The sequence below is a fragment of the Equus caballus genome, chromosome 15 (assembly GCF_041296265.1).
Source record: "Equus caballus isolate H_3958 breed thoroughbred chromosome 15, TB-T2T, whole genome shotgun sequence".
Taxonomy (NCBI): domain Eukaryota; kingdom Metazoa; phylum Chordata; class Mammalia; order Perissodactyla; family Equidae; genus Equus; species Equus caballus.
The window spans coordinates 38,497,846-38,516,342 of record NC_091698.1 but is presented as its reverse complement, the minus strand read 5'-3'; the positions used below and the strand labels follow the sequence as shown (position 1 = coordinate 38,516,342).

Here is an 18,497-nt window from a genome sequence, read left to right as displayed (position 1 = left end):
ATATGGATCTAACAAGAACAGACGGAGCCAAGATGTGTTGTTACAAAGAATCCATTTTGTTTGTTTTTTGTTAATGGGAAATGAGAGAGTGATACTGATATTTCATTACCCATAAGCTCTCATCCTTACCAATCACTGAGCAAATGCTGTCTGCTATCAGCAAGGCTCTTTATTAGGAAGTTAGTCTATAAAGTCGTGAAAGATGTGTATTCTGTTCTGAAGAGGTTTATGTGATATAATTTTTTTTTTCCTGGAAGTGGAAGAGGATTTGCACTAATCCATCCACATTCTCTCACCTTATTTCCCTAGAGATTAAATCAGCATGTTCGCACATCAGCTGATTAGAGTTAAAATCCCATCTATATCCATGAATTTTGTATTGATCACTGAACCCACTCAGAAGCAAACTCTAATCTCTTTGTCCTATTTCCAAGATTCCCTCTCCATTAGGAAGAGAAGTTTTTAATTCTTGGCTCCATGCCCAGATAGATACACCCCTGGGGGCATATAAAGATATGCATTTAAAATGTTAATCCAAAGGACAAGGATAATTTATTTTCTAAAACGTTAGGTAATTTTAAATATCAATTTTTCATTAAAATTAAGATATAGTATGGAGTAGAAAGTTACAATAGTGTATATTTTGAAACAAAACATCCAAGTTCATAGAAATCATATACGGGGCCGGCCCCATGGCCAAGTGGTTAAGTTCCCATGCTCCGGTACTGTGGCCCAGGGTTTTGTTGGTTCGGATCATGGGCATGGACATGGCACCACTCATCAGGCCATGTTGAGGCGGTTCCCACGTGTCACAACTAGAAGGACCCACAACTAAAATATGCAACTATGTACTGAGGGGATTTGGGGAGGAAAAGCAGAAAGAAAATAAAAAAGAAGATTGGCAACAGTTGTTAGCTCAGGTGCCAATGTTTAACCAAAAAAAAAGAAATCGTATACTTGTACTGGCTATTTCATCATTCTTCCCAAGAGTCTTGGGTTACAAATCAATTCTCTGCTGTTCATAGGAATTCTTTTTATTTAATTTTTAAATTGTTTTTATTATTTTTGAAGTAATATTGGTTTATAACATTACATAAATTTCAGTTGTATATCATAATATATTTCGAATTCTGTGTAGATTACATCATGTTCACCACCCAAAGACTAATTACAATCCATCCCCACACACATGTGCCTAATCACCCCTTTCACCCTCCTCCCTCCCTGCTTCCCCACTGGTAACCAAAATATGGAATGCTTCATGAACTTGCGAGTCATCCTTGCACAGGGCCATGCTAATCTTCTCTGTATTGTTCCCATTTTAGTATACGTGCTGCCAAAGCGAGCACAGGAATTCTTCATTGGAAGAATTTGAGAGTTCCTGTTTTAGTCAGCTATTGGATTATCAGGCCAATGAGTTTTCAATTTAGATTTGCTGCCTCCAGTCATCTGAAGGCCGTGTCAAAATATGGTTCCTCAACTGGAGCAGTGTGGGGCCATGAGATTATTCAGGTTAGTTAGCAGCAGATCTGGGATCATGGGTTAAGGGGTTTGGACTCTTTGTAGAGATAGCATAAGCTACCGCACATGTCAGCCTGGTCAATTGGGGTCAAGCCCACTCACAATTCCATTTCTGCCTAGAACTCTAGGACAATCATTTTGGGTAACTGTGATTGTCATTTCTAAAACATCTACACAAGGCACTCTGAAGCTGTCTTCAGTGGCTCAGTCCTCAGAAAATCAATGTCAGAAACTCAGGCCTCGTTCTCTTGCAATATCAAACTACATCATTCTGTCCATTTCAACACAAGCTTTACAAAGATTTAATATTTTTTGATAATGTCCCATTATGTGAATGTTGTCCAGGAACGACTTCTCATCAAACTTGAGATGCTGAGATGAAAGAAATAAGTGTGTGCTCTTATTCCTTGCCCATTTTCTTTCATTATTTAGATGACCTCAACTTTTGATGTTCTGAATTAAAGAGCATTTATTCTCCAAGTGCAACCTGGTTTATTCTTACTGTTCTTCTCTGGACACTGCTGGGCCTTCCCCAGTATGAGGATTCAATGGGCTCTCCCAGAAACCTTTACCATAGAGAGAAATCAGGAAACCAGCAGCAACTGTAGAATTTGACACTGCCCCTGAAAGGCAAGCTTTGTGCTTAGCACAGGGTAGCTGACAACTATCTTAGTCATCATAGTTATACCCCTGTTGTGTTTTTGGAAATGAACACTATACCACAATGGTTAAGCATGTGATCCTCAGCATTAAACAGACCCAGGCTTAACTTTACGCCATGCCACTTAATAAAAGTTTAATTTGGGGCAAATTACTTAAATAAACCATCTGTAAAATGGGTACAATGGGAGTGCTGATCTTATAGGATTGATACGGTCATCAAAGAAGACCATATTTGTATGACACTTGACCATAGACTTCGTACTAATGTTAGTGTTCTGTTTTCTGACATACTTTATTTTTTGGTGAGGAAGATTGTCCCTGAGCTAACATCTGTGTCAATCTTCCTCTATTTTGTATGTGGGACATCACCACAGCACAGCTTGATGAGCGGTGTGTAGGTCGGAGCCTGAGATCCCCTGAACCCTGGACCGCCAATGTGGAGCACACGAACTTAACCACTACACCACTGGGCTGGCCCCTCTGACATCCTTATTTTTCTTAACTTTCTACTTATTTCTTCTTTGTAGGCCTAAATTTTCAAAGGCTTATCATGAAAATGTTTGCTCTTAGGTTCTGAACTCTTATTGTCCGGCTCAGCTGGGACCCCTTGACACCTACTTTGACCAGCCTATTGGGACACTAGACTTTCCTACACTTTTGAGTTTGGTTAGAAACTCTGAATTCTGATATTAGCTTCATCCTATAATTTATAACCACACACTTTTTCCTACATATAAATCATCCTTCATTTTTCTCTCTCACCTGTACACCAGTTCAGCCATTTTATTCATTGTGTGACCTGGCCCCTGATCTCTCCTTAATTATACACAGCTGTTCTATAGCTGTATACCGCCTTAGCTCTGACTTCTGGACAGTGAGATAATTCTCCAGCAATTCACGGGCTCCTGTCTTCTTTAGGCCTTCTTCTCTTTCTTCGCAATAGAACAGTGTACCTCAACAGGAGACAAAAATACCATCTGACTTAAAGTCATCAGTTTTTTGACCTTCACTGACAGCCTTCAGGACAAAAATTTTCATCTTTCTTGGCATATGTCCAACTGGTTTTATTCTGCATCTAGATTAGAATCCACAGACCTTTCTTCTCTTCAAAGTTGACTGATTCAATATTGGTGTGATGGATGAAACCTAAGGCAAGAAATCGGGATGTTTAATGTCATATTTGCTAGCTGGTTCCTAAGAAGTCTCTATTCAGTGATTTCTTTGAGAGTCTGGGAAAACTCAAGTTAGATCTTAGATAGATGAGAGTACCACAGAGAGGGAGGTGACAGTCCCTACTCATAATGTAAAGACAATGCAATTATTCTGTAGCCTAGCCCTTGATCATTGTGCAGAATAAATATTTGTTAAGTGCTTGATGCTTTCAGAACCTCTTCCAGTACCTAAGGCATTGACAAAGAATGTCAAAGATTAAACGAATGAAGATTCTTTAAGAAGAAGTGGCACCCAAGGCCAGTGTTAGTTATAAGTAGGAGAATTTCTTTTCTTTGTGATATGATTTAAAAAGGCTAAAAGGCCCTTTCCTCATACTCCTATCTAAATCTCCTCATACTTCACTTCATCGAATTATTCCTCATACCCCTATCTAAAATATCCCTACTCCACTTTATCACATATCTATTATTTATGCATCAGATTCAATTGGAATATACTTCTTCCAATAAAATGTTCCCCCTTTTTAGATTATGTATAATACTGGAAGGAGCAGCGTAATGTTTACACCATAGCAGATCTTTCTGATCTGTGAATGAATTGCTCCAGGGCTCTGCAATCAGATCGCCAAGTGAAAGCAGGTAAAGACAGGCAGAGAGAAGAGCATGAAAGTATTGGAAGTTTATGTGTGAGTAATATATATATACACAGATATATATATAAAGCGGAATATTATTCAGCCACAAGAAAGAAGGAAATTCTGCCTTCTGTAACAACATAAATGAAGCTGGAGGACATTATGCTAAGTGAAATAAGCCAGGCAGAGAAAGACGAATACTGCATGATATCATTTATATGTGGAATAAAAAAAAAATTCAAACTCATAGAAGCAGAGACTAGAATGGTGGTCACCAGGGGCTGGGGTGGTGGGAGGATAAGGAGATGTTGGTCAAAGCAGTTATGAAGGAAGAATAAGTCTAGAGATCTAATGTATAGGCATGATGACTATACTTAATGATACTGTATTGAGCCCTGGAAATATGTTAAGTGAGTAGATTTCAGATGCTCTTTTCACTGTGAAACATGGTATCTATGTAAGGTGATGACATGTTAATTAGCTTGACTGTCATCGTTTCACTGTGTATATGTATATCAAATCATCATTTTGTACAACTTAAGTATATACGATATTTATTAAAAATATAGAAATAAATGACAAAAAAAGTTTTAAGAAATCCTGCAACAGGGGCAAGCCCAGTGTCACAGCAGTTCTGCTAAGTTCACACATTCTACTCGGCAGCCTGGGGTTTGCCGGTTCGGATCCTGGGTGTGGACATGGCACTGCTTGTCAAGCCTTGCTGTGGCAGGCGTCCTACATATAAGTAGAGGAAGATGGGCACAGATGTTAGCTCAGGGCCAGACTTCCTCAGCAAAAAGAGGAGGATTGGCAGCAGATGTTAGCTCCAGGGCTAATCTTTCTCAAAAAAGAAAGAAAAAATCCTGCCAACAGTTCATCGGCTACAATGGGAGGGAACTGCTCCTGCTAGGGTGAAGAAACATTGCTGAGTTAAACAGACAGGGACAGAAAGCAAGAATAATCAAACAGGAAGGAGCAAGTCCCTTCTTCCTCTCCCAGCCCTGAACCTCCATCTACCTACTCCTGTTGGTAGAACCTAACAGGGAGCCAGATATCAAAGCGGAGGTGTGGCTGCAGAATTCCAGATAAGACATAACAAAGGTCGTCTCCTATCATAATTCACTCACAGGGCTCAATTGCACAGCTACCATTTTCCCACAGTTCAGCTGACTAGGACCTGATGCTGACACATAGCAGGATTTAAAAATAATATGATTTTAATGAAGGCATAGTTTTGCATACTGTTGACACCTGGTTTACACGTGCTTATTCATTTTCCAAAATAAAATTATTCAGAGATTCAAAGTGAGCTCAAAAATAGCCATTCATATACACAAAAGATTCAAATTTATAAAGCTTATAGTAGGTTCTGAAACACTAAAAATGTGTTTATTAATTATCCACCATAGTATAGATATTCAGGGAAAAACACCTGGGAGAGAAAATGTCAGCTTAACACCATGATATGCGATATGGAAGTCAGAGTTCATTTCGAAGGCACTCTGCACAGATTTGTTTTCACACCTAGTATTATATTGAATTTCTTTGACTTTGTGGTATAAGCTGCCTTAGAGAGAGAAGCAAAGATGAAATGACATTTTAGGCTTTCATCAAGTTCAGTAATTATTGTCTATACCTTATGGCACACCCAGAAAATGCTCTTGAGTAATTCCTCCTTCTGACTACCTCAAGTCATTATCATATCCTTGAAAAGCCCATTTTACTTTTTCCATTTTGTTTCTGAAACTCTGAATCAAGGGACCAGAACAATGCCTGAAACTGACAGATGGTCAGTAAATTTTATTATCTGATGTGTGAATGAATGGATGGACGGAAGGATGGGTGGATGGAAGAATGAATCAGCATGAAGAACTTTTTACGATTCTTGGTGAAGCATATGAGAACTGATATTATTTCTCACTTATAAATTGAGAGACTGTGTGTGATGGTTAATTTTATGTATCAACTTGACTGGGCCACAGATAGAATGACCAGATATTTGGTTAGACGTCATTCTGGTTGTTTCTGTGAGGGTGATTTTCGATGAGAGTAACATTTAAATTTTTAGACTGAGTAGAGCAGATTGTGTTCCTGAAAGTGGGGGGCCTGATCTAACCAGTTGAAGACCTGAATAGAATAAAAAGGCTGGCTCTTGCCCGAGTAAGAGAAAATTCCTCTTGCCTGACTGCGTTTGAACTGGGACATTGGCTTTTTCCTGCCTTTGGAGTTCAAATAGTGGGTCTTCCTGTATCTCAAGCTGGCTGGTCTTCAGATGGGAACTATTCCATTGGTTCTCCTGTTTCTCAGGCCTTTGGACTCAGCCTAGAACTACACCATTGACTCTCCTGGGTCTCTAATCTTGCCAACACACTCTGCAGTCCTTGGCACTTATCAGCCTCCAGAATCTCATGAGGCAATTTCTTAAAATATTTCTGTCTCTCTTTCTTACTCTCTGTCTTTCTCTCTCTCTGTTTCTGTCAGTCTCTTTCCCCCCTCCTTCTCTCTCTTTATATAGATAGATATAGATATATAGACATACATACACACATTACATATATCTATTGGTTCTGTTTCTCAGGAAAACTCTGACTAATACAAATAGTGACAAATAAATGAAGCAAGGAGACAAAATACAGATAGAGGACCTCCTGCCTTTTCAACTTGAACTTACAATTTATATGTGTCCTTTCTTCTTTGATGCCACTGTTATAATAATTACTACTACTACTAGCTGCCATTTATTGTTCACTATCTGCCGACAACATACTATCCATTTTACCCATTTTATCTCATTCATTGCTTTTGAAAAATTTTTGAGGAAAAAACCTGGAGTGACTAATAACCTGCCTAAGCTTACATGGGTAATAAAAGGTAAATGCTATATTTGAATCCATGGTCGTCTCACTTCAAATTTTGCATTCTTAACCAGTTGTGGCTCCAACATTAACTCATCGAGTGTCCTTGGACAAGCTTTTCTCTACTTTCCCTTTTTGATTTCCTTACTTTTATAAAAATGAGATATTAAATTTGATGATCTTTAATGCTCCTTCCAGCCCTGGCTGGAATCCCAGTCTGTGATTACGTAATCCTTAAGAAGTAGATAAAAGGAGAGCAGTGCTCTAGCCACAGCTGGGGTCAAGGCCAGATAAGCATGGAGTCAAGCACCAACTCAGCACTCGATTAGCACCTCCACAGTGGTAGGCCAGAGTTGAGTTGAAGGATCCTCTTATAGAGTTCCCTAAAGGATTTTGCCTGCTGTTCCTGTGTCACTGTTGTCCCCATTAGATTTGAAGTATTAAATGAGATATGTAGACAAAATGTGAAGTTAGAAAGTAGGTGTTTCTTTTTCTTTTGCAGTTCTCTCTTTTCTGAATATCCCATGGTTTGCTTATATCCTTTTCATGCTCTGGGTTCTCCTTAGCATATGTTGTCTTTTGATATTACAAATAAGATCACAAGGAATAATCTCATTCCAATATTGTTTGTTACATATATTCTCTATCTGGAGGATACAATGTAAAACAAAAAAATATAGATTAAAGAATATGTGCATTTTTAATATTGATATATTCCTGAGTTGTTCTCCATTATGTTGGACCAAGTTATACTCCCACGTTACTGCCCAAGCGGGGGTCATCTGCCCACTGCAAGATGTGCCAATAGTTGAGAAACAAAGTGGTAGGAGAGAAAGGACTTTATTACAGCTTGCTAGTGTGGGGGGTTGGAATTGACCACCCCAAGATATGCATCTTTGGTATGAGGATTACTTTGGGCTGGTTACTTTTAAGAACTGCAGACAAGAGAGAAACTCTGAAAAGTAGAAGTTACCCTTTGTAAGAGACATTTACATTTGTGAGGAAAATCTCCATCTGTAAAGGTGTCTCCCTCTCTGTACCAGGAAGAAGGGGGGATGACCGTATCTCTAGAAACTCTTATCAATGCAGAAGGCAAGGACTTAAATCTGCATAATAACCTTACTCTTATTTACTGTACTTTTTTGGTAATCTCCCATAACTGACTCCCTCCACCCCCAACATCCTCCTTTGTCTTTAGCTGAAGATGGTATTTAAGATGAGAACCTCCACCATTTTGGCAAGCTGCTCAGTTTTCCTGAGTCTCTCCTGTGTATACACGTTATAAAGCTTTGTTTGATTTTTCTCCTGTTATTCTGTCTCATGTGAATTTAATTCATAGCCCGGCCAGAAGGACCTAGAGTGAGTAGAGGAAATGTCTTCCTCCCCTACACTAGCAAGAGGGAAGATGACCAACTAATGTCACAAAGAAGCACCTTACAGAACAAAGACTACAGGCCAGTTATATAGGGGCTGGTCTCCAAGTGGGGGAGGCACCTGGTCTCTGGGTTGGGCAGACATCTGGTCTTAGTTCCTTATAGTCTTTTGTTTTACTGGATATGCATCAGAGATCCCAGAGCAACAGCCCTTACCCTGATCTTTCAGTTGTCATCAATGATAGCTAATAGCATAGACTCTCTGTCCAGGGGTCATCACATTGCTAAGGAACTCAAAAGAACAAAGTTATCAACTTATAGCAGCTGGGAGGGGCCATGACATCTACAGATAGTTAATCTGGGTCATTCAAAGTTACAATATGGTTTCTTTTCTACAATATGGCTTCCCTTATGTCAACCTTGTGTTGAGCCCGTGTCACCCATATTCACATCTTCATTTTATGAGTGCATTTTTTTCCACTCCTTCACCATAAGTGGTAAGCATTTTGAACTGTGTGAATGTAATAGGTAAAAAATAAATAAATCTCACAATAGTTTTCCTTATTACTTTCCTTAAGAGGTTGAACATCTTTCATGTATACCTTTTTTGCTATAAGCTATGTATACATAGTCTTTGTTTTCATTATTACTGTGTTTTGAGTTGTTTTGTTTTGTTGTTTTTGTTCATTAAACTCTAAAATTTACCTAGAATTTATTTTGGTTTTAGATGTGAGGTAATAACCTACTTTTGGAAATAATAAATTATCCCTACCATATTCACTAAAACCCATATTGGGGGGCATTACTTCTAGATTTTCTAGTTGCATTGATTAGTTGGTCTATTTATGTACCAGCATTTATATTGTCTTAATTATTTTAGATCTGAATTATGTTTTGATATATTAATTTTTTAAGTTATGTTTGCTTATTTTCATATGACCTTCAGGATTACTTTCCAGTTACAAAAAATGTATCAACAGGGGCTGGCCCAGTGGCATAGCGGTTAAGTTTGCATCCTCCGCTTCAGCAGACCAGGGTTCACAGATTTGGATCTTGAGTGTGGACTGACACTCTGCTCCCCTCAAGGCACACTGTGGTGGCATCCCACATACAAAATAGAGGAAGACGGGCACAGATGATAGTTCAGGGCCAATCTTTCTCACTAAAAAAAAAAGTGTTAGCATTTTTGTTTGAATTACATAAACTTCTAGAACAACTTAGAGGTGACTGACACTTTTGGAATGTTGTCTTTATATCTAATAACATAGTATGTCAAGTAATGAAAATTTTAAGGCTTCCTAAAAAGCAACTTTCAAAAATATAAGCATTATTTGAATTTTGCATAAATCTTCTTCAAATTATAACTTAGTTACAGGACTGATCTGTAGAAAGAATCATGTAATTATTTTTACTAAACTTTATTGTTATCATAGTAGAAGTTATTGTTTTTATCATAATTTCTTGGATTATTCAGAGTTTGTTTTTAACCTAGATCTTTCTATGGTTTCTTTTTTAACCTTATTGGCCAATTACTTAGCCAATAGATTATTTTATATGGGTAGAAACTTGCTTATATAGAAAGACCTGTCTTTAATAAAATAGCTAATTCTGAAAAATTCATGTATAAAGGTCAAGATAATCAAAAACAAAACAAACTATTGAGGATGGTTGAGTATAATGGAAATTTGACTTGTAAAAATGTGAATCCTTAAAAACAGAACATGTTTGAGGATTTCTGTTGGACTTTTAAGCTTTGATTAATGCTATTTGATTATGAGTGGCATGGAAAGGAAGTAGAACCAATTATAAGTAAAACAATGATTTATATAATCTGCTTATCTCAAATTAGAGCTGAACTCTAATATTTGGCAATGGTTCTAAGTAGTTTCCTGACATTCTCCAGGACTGATCTGGTCATTAGCTGTTAGGTAAACTGGTTAGAAAATAAGTTGCCTAAAATCTTTATTCTCCGTTGGGGCCATGCTGTATAGGGTGACAAAGAAAATTCCTAACTGCTGAGAAGTTGAGAAATGAGACTAAATAAGCTCTGGACATGAATATGTTGTCTGTGCATTCAGTCCTTGGCAATATCAATTTCATATGCTCAGCATATACATGCTTGCTTACTCAGGGGCACAAGACTTAATGCCCACACAGTAATACTGGCTTTTTTACTGACTAGAATGGCACATCCACGGTTGGAGTTCAAAAATAGCCTGAGTTTCCTTTTCCTCTTCTCTTTCTGGGTTCTGAACATGTTGAGAAGAAGAACAAAGAGTAAAACAGCTCAGAGATTAAATATCAGTTTTATTCTTTAGAAAAGCTAAGGAAGGAACATCTTGGTGTGAAAGCCAAATGGGTCATTTACTTAAACCCCAGGAGTAGGCAGATTTTTGAGAGGAGATATAGGCACCCAAAGTCCACAGAACAGCCTTCCCTTGAAGAGGCAGCCAAATATATTCCCTTTCTGAGGGTAAGTCCTCCCGATAAGAAGAAAGGCTGAGAGGCTGGCCTGGTGACATAGTGGTTAAGTTCATGCACTCTGCTTCAGTGGCCCAGGGTGTGTGGGCTCGGATCCCAGGCACAGACCTACACACTGCTCATCAAGCCATGCTGTGGCAGTGTCCCACATACAAAATAGAGGAAGATTGGCACAGATGTCCTCTCAGGCCCCATCTTCCTCACCAAAAAAGGAAGGAGGGCTGAACTGAGTCAAGCATGCCCAGTTACAGTCACCATACTTACCAATCAGAAATATCGTCCACCTCTCCAATGGCAAAGCAAGTAAATGAGCAGTGGCATACTTGGGAGAATCCTTCTGGAAACTGAAAGGAAAAAAAGGCTGTTTTCCCTACTTCCATTGCTTTTGTATTTAGAAAAACAGCCTGGTTGTTCCCCAGGCCAAAGAAATGTAGGAAAAACAGCTCAGCAAGAAGAAACTAGATGTATTTTTACCCTAAAATTTCTAAATTGTTTGATGATCTTAACCTGTGGACTGAGCTGCTTGCTTTGGATGTCCATCATTGTTGAAAAGGCAGTAGCCAATTCTAGAATTTCCCTGAAGCTTGAAATTCAACCAGTAGCAGACTTGACCTCGTCTTCCTTGTTTTCAATTAGAGGAATAATTACACTACTCAGTTGAAAAAAATAGGCAGATTTCTTTTCAAGTGGCATTCTTCTAGTTTCATGTATGGCTGACCTAAACAGAGAAACTCTTAGAGTCATCAGAGCTGTGGACTATAGACCCAATTATTTTGTCCTTATCACAGCACCAGTTTAGAAATACATATTCTTGAGTATAGTCTCAGCCACATGCAAGATTATCTACAACTATAGGGCAAATGGCAGGAAGAAGGTGCAATAAAAGTGGACAGTCAAAAGCTATCACACTCTGGGAAAAAATGAAAAGTGTTTTTTTGGTTAAGAATAATAAATTTCTAGGGGCTAGCTCAGTGGCTTAGTGGTTAAGCTTGCATGCTCCTCTTCAGCAGCCCAGGGTTTTCGGGTTCAGATCCTGGGCATGGGCCTACACATCATTCATCAAGCCATGCTGTGGCAGTGTCTCACATATAAAATAGAGGAAGACTGGCAAAAGATGGTAGCTCAGGGCCAATCTTCCTCACACACACACACATAAAAGAATAACAAATTTCTTCTTATTTAGTTATGTATAAAAGCTTTGGCTTGTTTTTGCTTTCAAAAACACATAACAGGAGGAATAAGCACATGATTTGAAGAAAAAAATTGATAAAATACTTAATTTGGACTAGATTTCTTAGCAGCCAGGCTCTGAGTGAAGCAAGGGACAGATGTAGAGTGATCATGTTGTTGTGATGAAAGTTTGGATATGAGGTTTGCATCCCAATGTCCAAAAGTACACATATTCATAGTTTTTTCATTATCTTATTGATAACCTGTGATGCTGCTCCCTCTTTCTTTCACCACTGATTGACTAAATATGACCTTCTACTTGTTTACATTATATGTCCAATAGATGCATTATTAAACGTCATAGAGTGAAAAACTAGAAAATATTGAATGTCTCATCACTTTCAAGGTGATAGGAGTTTTTGGTAATCTAAAAGTAAGCTTGTGTCTTTAAGGAGTGACTTGGTGCTTCTTAATTAACATGGTGACAAAAACAGCCAAGTATTAAGTGGAATGTTGTCATTGCATATGCTCTGTAGGCGGCGGCAAGTCCAATATAGACACATTCTTCTATTGGTCTGTCTGTTAGAATACGTTCAACCAGTGGAGGTTATTGGTCATAACATGATCAAGTTTGCTTGGAAGCAAAGAATTTCATATATATATATGTGTATATATATGAATCAATGTAAATCAAATATATGAATAAAATCGATGTATGAATGATAAATAAAATACATTCCAATGATTTTTTTTTTCTTATAGAAAACCCTTTAGAAATATGGAGCAACCAACAGCTACATCTTTTTTTTCTACAACACCTTCCCTCCAGGAATGGTTCCATACTATAAAAATTCACTAATCCATCAAGTTAACTTATAAAATAAATACAATTTAAACTACATCCTGATGTTATGATTTTGGAATGTGGAAAAATTTAACAAACTTTTCTGAAAAATGAAACAAGAAGAATTAGGAATTTTTGAAGAAGAAAAACAATGTGAAAGATTTGCCTTGATTCTCTAATTGATTTCCAATGACACTTTCAAATATAATATATGCTTACAATTATTAAAAAAAAAACACTTTGGTACCAAAAGAGAACAGAAGTCAAAAAGGAGATGAAATAAAATTTTAACAATGGTTATCTCTGGATAGTAGTTTTATGAGTCATCTTCTTTTTCTTTAGTTATATTTTTACAACTTGTCTACAGTTAAAATGTTTTATTCATTACAAGTAATAGAAATTAAAAATATATATACCAACAAAATAAAATAATTTTTATATCAATGAAAAATTCTAATAATGTACTATGAGATTATAAACTATTTTGTAAATTAAATTAACAAATAATTTTTAAGTGCCTACTAGGTTCTAAATATATAGTGATCCTCTAGCTTCTTATTATTAAATACACTATCAGCATTTGTCCAGTTTCTACATGCTTGAGCCAGGTTTTGAAAATACCTGGTGGAAAACAGTGTACAGTGTTCTGAGCCATGAATGCAGCGCTGATGCCATTCATTCTCTTCAGCTCCAGTTGTCGGGCTCCACTTTAAACCAATAAGGAAAGGTAACATTCTCTGCTCAAGTTCCCTTAACACGATTCTGTTCAATATTGTGATGCTTGTGGGTAACTGCCCAAGTGTGAAGTCGGAGGATTCTTTACTGTGACTAGAGTAATGAAGTTAATGTGTCACAAATTCGTAGGGAAGTTGGCTTTCTTTTGTGCCTCTCAAATTCATCCAGTTTATTTTATTGAAGGCTGCTGCAACAGAATTTCTTCAGTTTTCTTATTTGAACATTGAAATTTGTATACAGGATTATACCGTAAAAACTTGTATAGTGAAAACACTACAGCAAGAAGACTTAGATGAATGCAATGTGAGTTTCACCTGTCCTCAAACTCTGCGATGTGTATTAGGTAAGCTTGAGCCAATAATAGGAGCTTGCTGGGCCCAGTAAACTCATCTATAAAATGAAAATGTTCAAAAATAAGCCTTTGTCATCATTTCTACCATTGATATCAATATTAACAAAGTTCTTCGAATAGAGCCAATATTTTGATTTCTGATTGGTTAATTTTTAATTTTTGAAAATCACTTAAATGGTTTCTTAATACTAAATACAAAACGTGACTCTTCAGAGAAAAAAAAACAATTCACTATGATTATTGTTTATATACTGTGGAGGCAGGGAGAAAAGTAAAGTAAAAAAAAAATTGTGTGAATTCCAATCGAGTGACCAATATTCTTTACGTGTGTCTTAGTTTTCCTTTTTCTTCTCCTCCTTTCCCTTCGCCTTCCCATCCTCCACCTTTTATTCCTCCTTCACTGTGGCTGGATTTCTAAGTATCTGCAAGTGGTGTGAGTCTTAATCTCTGAAATATCCTGTTTATAATGCATTTATTATACTGATTGAAGGCTTTACTATTTTGACAAGAGATATTTAGGCTACTTGCCAGAGTGCTTTTGGCAAATGATGATTTTAGGCAGGTTTACAGCTTCTTAGTGGAAAGATACCATCTTTTGATGGTACTTTGGCAGACAGAGGCTATGTTTCTACCCTGTTCCTTATTTATGCTGACAACGTAGAAGGGGTCGCGGAAAGCTCAGTACTCCTAATCCTAGCATGTGCCACATTTGACTATCTGGCTTAAGCAAGATCCATTAACTAGAGGAATTCATTCTCCTTGAAGTCTAGCACTACAAAATATCTCATTACGGGGCTTCAAAGCAGTAGTTTGAGTGCCAGAAGAAAGGGAAATTGGGCTAGGGAAGCCACAATTAATTTAGAAATGTCTCTCTCTTCATGTTGAGAATGTTGTCTAGTCATGTACCTTGGTGGCTACTTTGGCTTGCCCTGGAGAACTCTGGCATTAACTCTAATGAAAAAGATGCTTTTAGATTCCGTGTGGGCCTTTTCTTTCTTTCTTTCTTTTTTTTTTCCTTCAGAATAATTCCCATGTCCTTTACAATTGAAGCAATATTGGGAAAGCAGATGGGCCCATTCAGATCTCAGGGATATGAATGAGGAAACCAGCACCTCCCTCATGGCCATCAGATGAAGTGCTCTCATTTAAACTCTGTCAAACCAGCTTTATCATCAGAACCACCTTGCAGAATTCAGACAATGTGGAATAAGAGATCAAAATACAGCATGTTTATTTCATGGGTTGTTTATAAACATCATTTTAGAGATATGTAAGCAAGAATCAAGGATAAATGTAATTGAGTCTGAGCCTTGCTATATGCAGCTTCTATGCATGGCAGGGGGGTGTTTTCCATCTTGATGGGGAGAGTTTCTGTGACCCCCATTCTCAGGTCTAATTAGTCCCTGGGTAAATTTACCAGTTTAGGCTCTGCCTGGGTTGGCATAAAAATCAGGATTTGGTTAGTAAAACAGAAATCACTCTATGTCATTTAGACAGAGGGAATTTTACTCAAGGTTACTATAGGTAAAATATAGCTAAGAAACTGTACTGGGTATGGGATAAAATGCAGAAATTATCAATTGTCAAGAATTAACAATTGATAATTAATTAACAATTAACAATTAATTAATTAATTGCTATTAATCCTAAAGCAAGAGGGACGACAGGATTCAGGTAAGAAATGGAGGCTGATGATGATATCTGAGTACAGGGGCTGGAGATGGAGAAGAGGCAGCTAATACCAGAACATGTCACAGGAAACAGAGAAGGGGGAGAAATACCCTGGCTTCTCTCTTTCCCAAATCCTTTAATCTCGCACCATTTTCTCCCATTCCATAGTTAAACCTACCTAGAAACTAGAAGGGCAAGGGGGCTTGGAAGTATAGTTTCCTGTGATACACTGCTGAGCAGGGAAAGGAAGGAATAGATAGAAGAGCCTATTGGCACAGTGCATGAAATAAGTGAGCAATTTCTTCGTGAAAATTGAAGGAAAGTCACTCTGGCAAACAAAATAATTGTCCTTCAAAAATGTCCATGTCCTATTCCCCAGGACCTGTCAAATATCACCTTAAATGGCAAAAGGGACTTTGCAGATGTAATTGAGTTAAGGATCTTGAGATGGAAAGATTACCCTGGATTATATGAGTCGGCTCAATGGAATCACAAGTGTCCTTTTAAGAGGAAGTTAGAAGGTTCTAGTCAGAGAGGAGATTAGACAATGGAAGCAGAGATTGGAATGATGAGGTTTAGAGACAGAGGAAAGGGCCACAATCAAAGGAATACAGGCGGCCTCTAGAAGCTGGAAAAGGCAGCCAAGTGGATTTCCCCCCAGAGTCCGCAAAAGGAACGCAGTGCCGTGGACCCCTTGATTGTAGGTCATAAGACCAATTTAAGACTTCTGACCTCCATAAGACCTGGAAGACAAAATATTTGCATTGTTTTAAGCCACACAGTGTGTGGTAATTTTTCAAAGCAGGAATAGGAAAGTATATTAACAGTGTGAAAATTGTTATAAAAAATAATAGAAATCAAAAGCAAAGAAAAAGTATGTTTGAAATCTAAGGGAAAGATACACAGTAGCCAAGCGAGGGTTTGCTCATTCCATCCATTGTAGATGCGCTCTTCCCAAGATCATTGATTTCCCATTTTAGTCCCCAGTTACACATCCTTAACAGAGTCTGAACACACCTTGGTTTCACCTATTTTCCATTCCCCGGTAGGCATGAATGCAGGATGAGAGAACATTTAACCCTGGTTATTTCATAAACAAGTACTGAAGTCAAGTATTAATTGACTTGACTTCTTTTCTTTCACCCTGTAATTGAAGTGCATTTATCCTTTCCCTCCATCAATATAAAATAAAATAATTGCCCAATTAGCAGGAAATTATTTTGGGAACAACTAATTTGAGTATCTATTAATTCTGTACCTAACACTTGGCTCTGTCAACTGGAATAAAAAAATTAAATGTCAGAAAAAGATGTGAGAAGGACTTGTGCCTTAACAAGGTCAGCATTTCTGAAACAGGTTAAAACAGGAGGAAAACAACACGCAGCTTTGTCAAGACTGGCGTGATAAATGGAAAGGGACAGGGGTTCAGTTTGGACAACACAGGATCCGAGATGAACCAGAGGAGCATGACAGCCTTTCACTCCCAAACACTGCTGTGCCACCTCGTCTGCACGGTGAAGATGGGAAGCAGCTGCTGTCTCAAGTTTGGTCAGTGTCAAGAGGTATCAGCTCCCTTCCTCCAGTCCTGGTGACTGTGATCACAGCTGACAGTATCCGGCACTTTGGCTGTCAGCCTGGGCATCATGATCAGGCATGGAAAGTGGCAACACTGTGCTGTCATTCTCTGCTGGCTTTGGGAAGAGGGTAGTGCCCAGGCCTCTCCATTACAATAAAATAAGTGGAACCGAGTTTTTCTGGTTTGCTTACTGGTGTTAAAGAGAACAGGGATTCCTGAAAAATTTTATTCTTTGCTTTACTGGGAGCTCGATAGGGGAAATATGTTTGCAGATGGCTTAGTTGGGAAGGAGACTGTTAGACGTAAGGGCAAAAGTCTCAGTCTTTAAATCTGGGGTCTGCAGCTGGCAATTTATTTCAGCTTCAGTTTCCTCATCTATGTAACATAGATGATAAAGTTTGCATTTAAGTCATAGGGCTGGTCTATGGAATAAATGCTTAGTTGGATGGAAAGTGCTTTAAATTTTGCCTGGCACATAATAAATTCCTCATGATTTCAATTATGTTCAATATTTCTGTTCTTAAAGGACAAAAAGTAATCAGAATGGAGATGTGGATTCCAGGCATGTGTTTACTTGACAAATTGATGGGGGTGAGTGTCTTATGTTGCTTTGCCACAATCTCTGTTCTTTATCTTTAATCAGCCATTGCTCAGGGCTCAGGGCTGTTTACTTAGCTTGAATGTACCTCACAACAAAAGATGCTGTTGGGGTAAATAGTGCTACTTTCATACATGAGTATTATTTTCTATACTTTTTGGAATACCAATCTACTGCTACTACTCCTCAGTTATTAATTAATGCTTCTTCTTATGATCTTTATTCATAGAAGACAACTTGTATTAATTCACACAAGGAGAGAAATTAAAGATAAATATGACTGAATAAAGAAGGCAGCATAGCACAAAACAACATTTTCCAATGTGTGTGTTCAAGAGAGTTAGACTCTCTGTTCAATAGTCAAAACCCTTAGGAAATGTGTCACAGCATTTCTTGACTTAGAGATGTAGTCACATGAACATATTAAAGACTATGAGATCTCCTACAAAAATATTAAACTTCTTTCATGCGATGTTTTCCTAGGTAGCAGAAAGGGCTTGGAAGGGGTGTATGAGACTAGAGGTGTAGTCAGTACCCACTATCCTATCACTCAGGTATATAATTTTGGGCAAATTATTTCCCCTTGGTGCTTCAGTTTTCTTCTTTATAAAAAAAAATTCTAAAGTTTTTGACTTCAGAAATATATTAAGCCTGGGCAATATAAATCTAAACATGATTTTTTATCTTTACCCAATTTCCAAGCAAATAATTAAGGATTTCCTCTTATTAACAGACATAACAGGCCAAATTCTGTTAAAAAATTGAAATTTTTTTTTTTTTGTCCTTTTCAGTTGTCCAATGGTGTTATTGAATTGCAACATTCACTGCTTATTTTCAGATTGCTTAGATGC

General features: G+C 37.7%; 1 non-coding gene across 1 annotated transcript; it reads right to left on the bottom strand.

The window, feature by feature from the left end:
* Window positions 1-1,243: 1,243 nt before the first annotated feature.
* On the bottom strand, window positions 1,244-1,349 carry LOC111768246 (U6 spliceosomal RNA). Its single transcript, XR_002800425.2, has one exon. It is a non-coding gene; the product is annotated as a U6 spliceosomal RNA (small nuclear RNA).
* Between the last annotated feature and the right edge of the window lie 17,148 nt (window positions 1,350-18,497).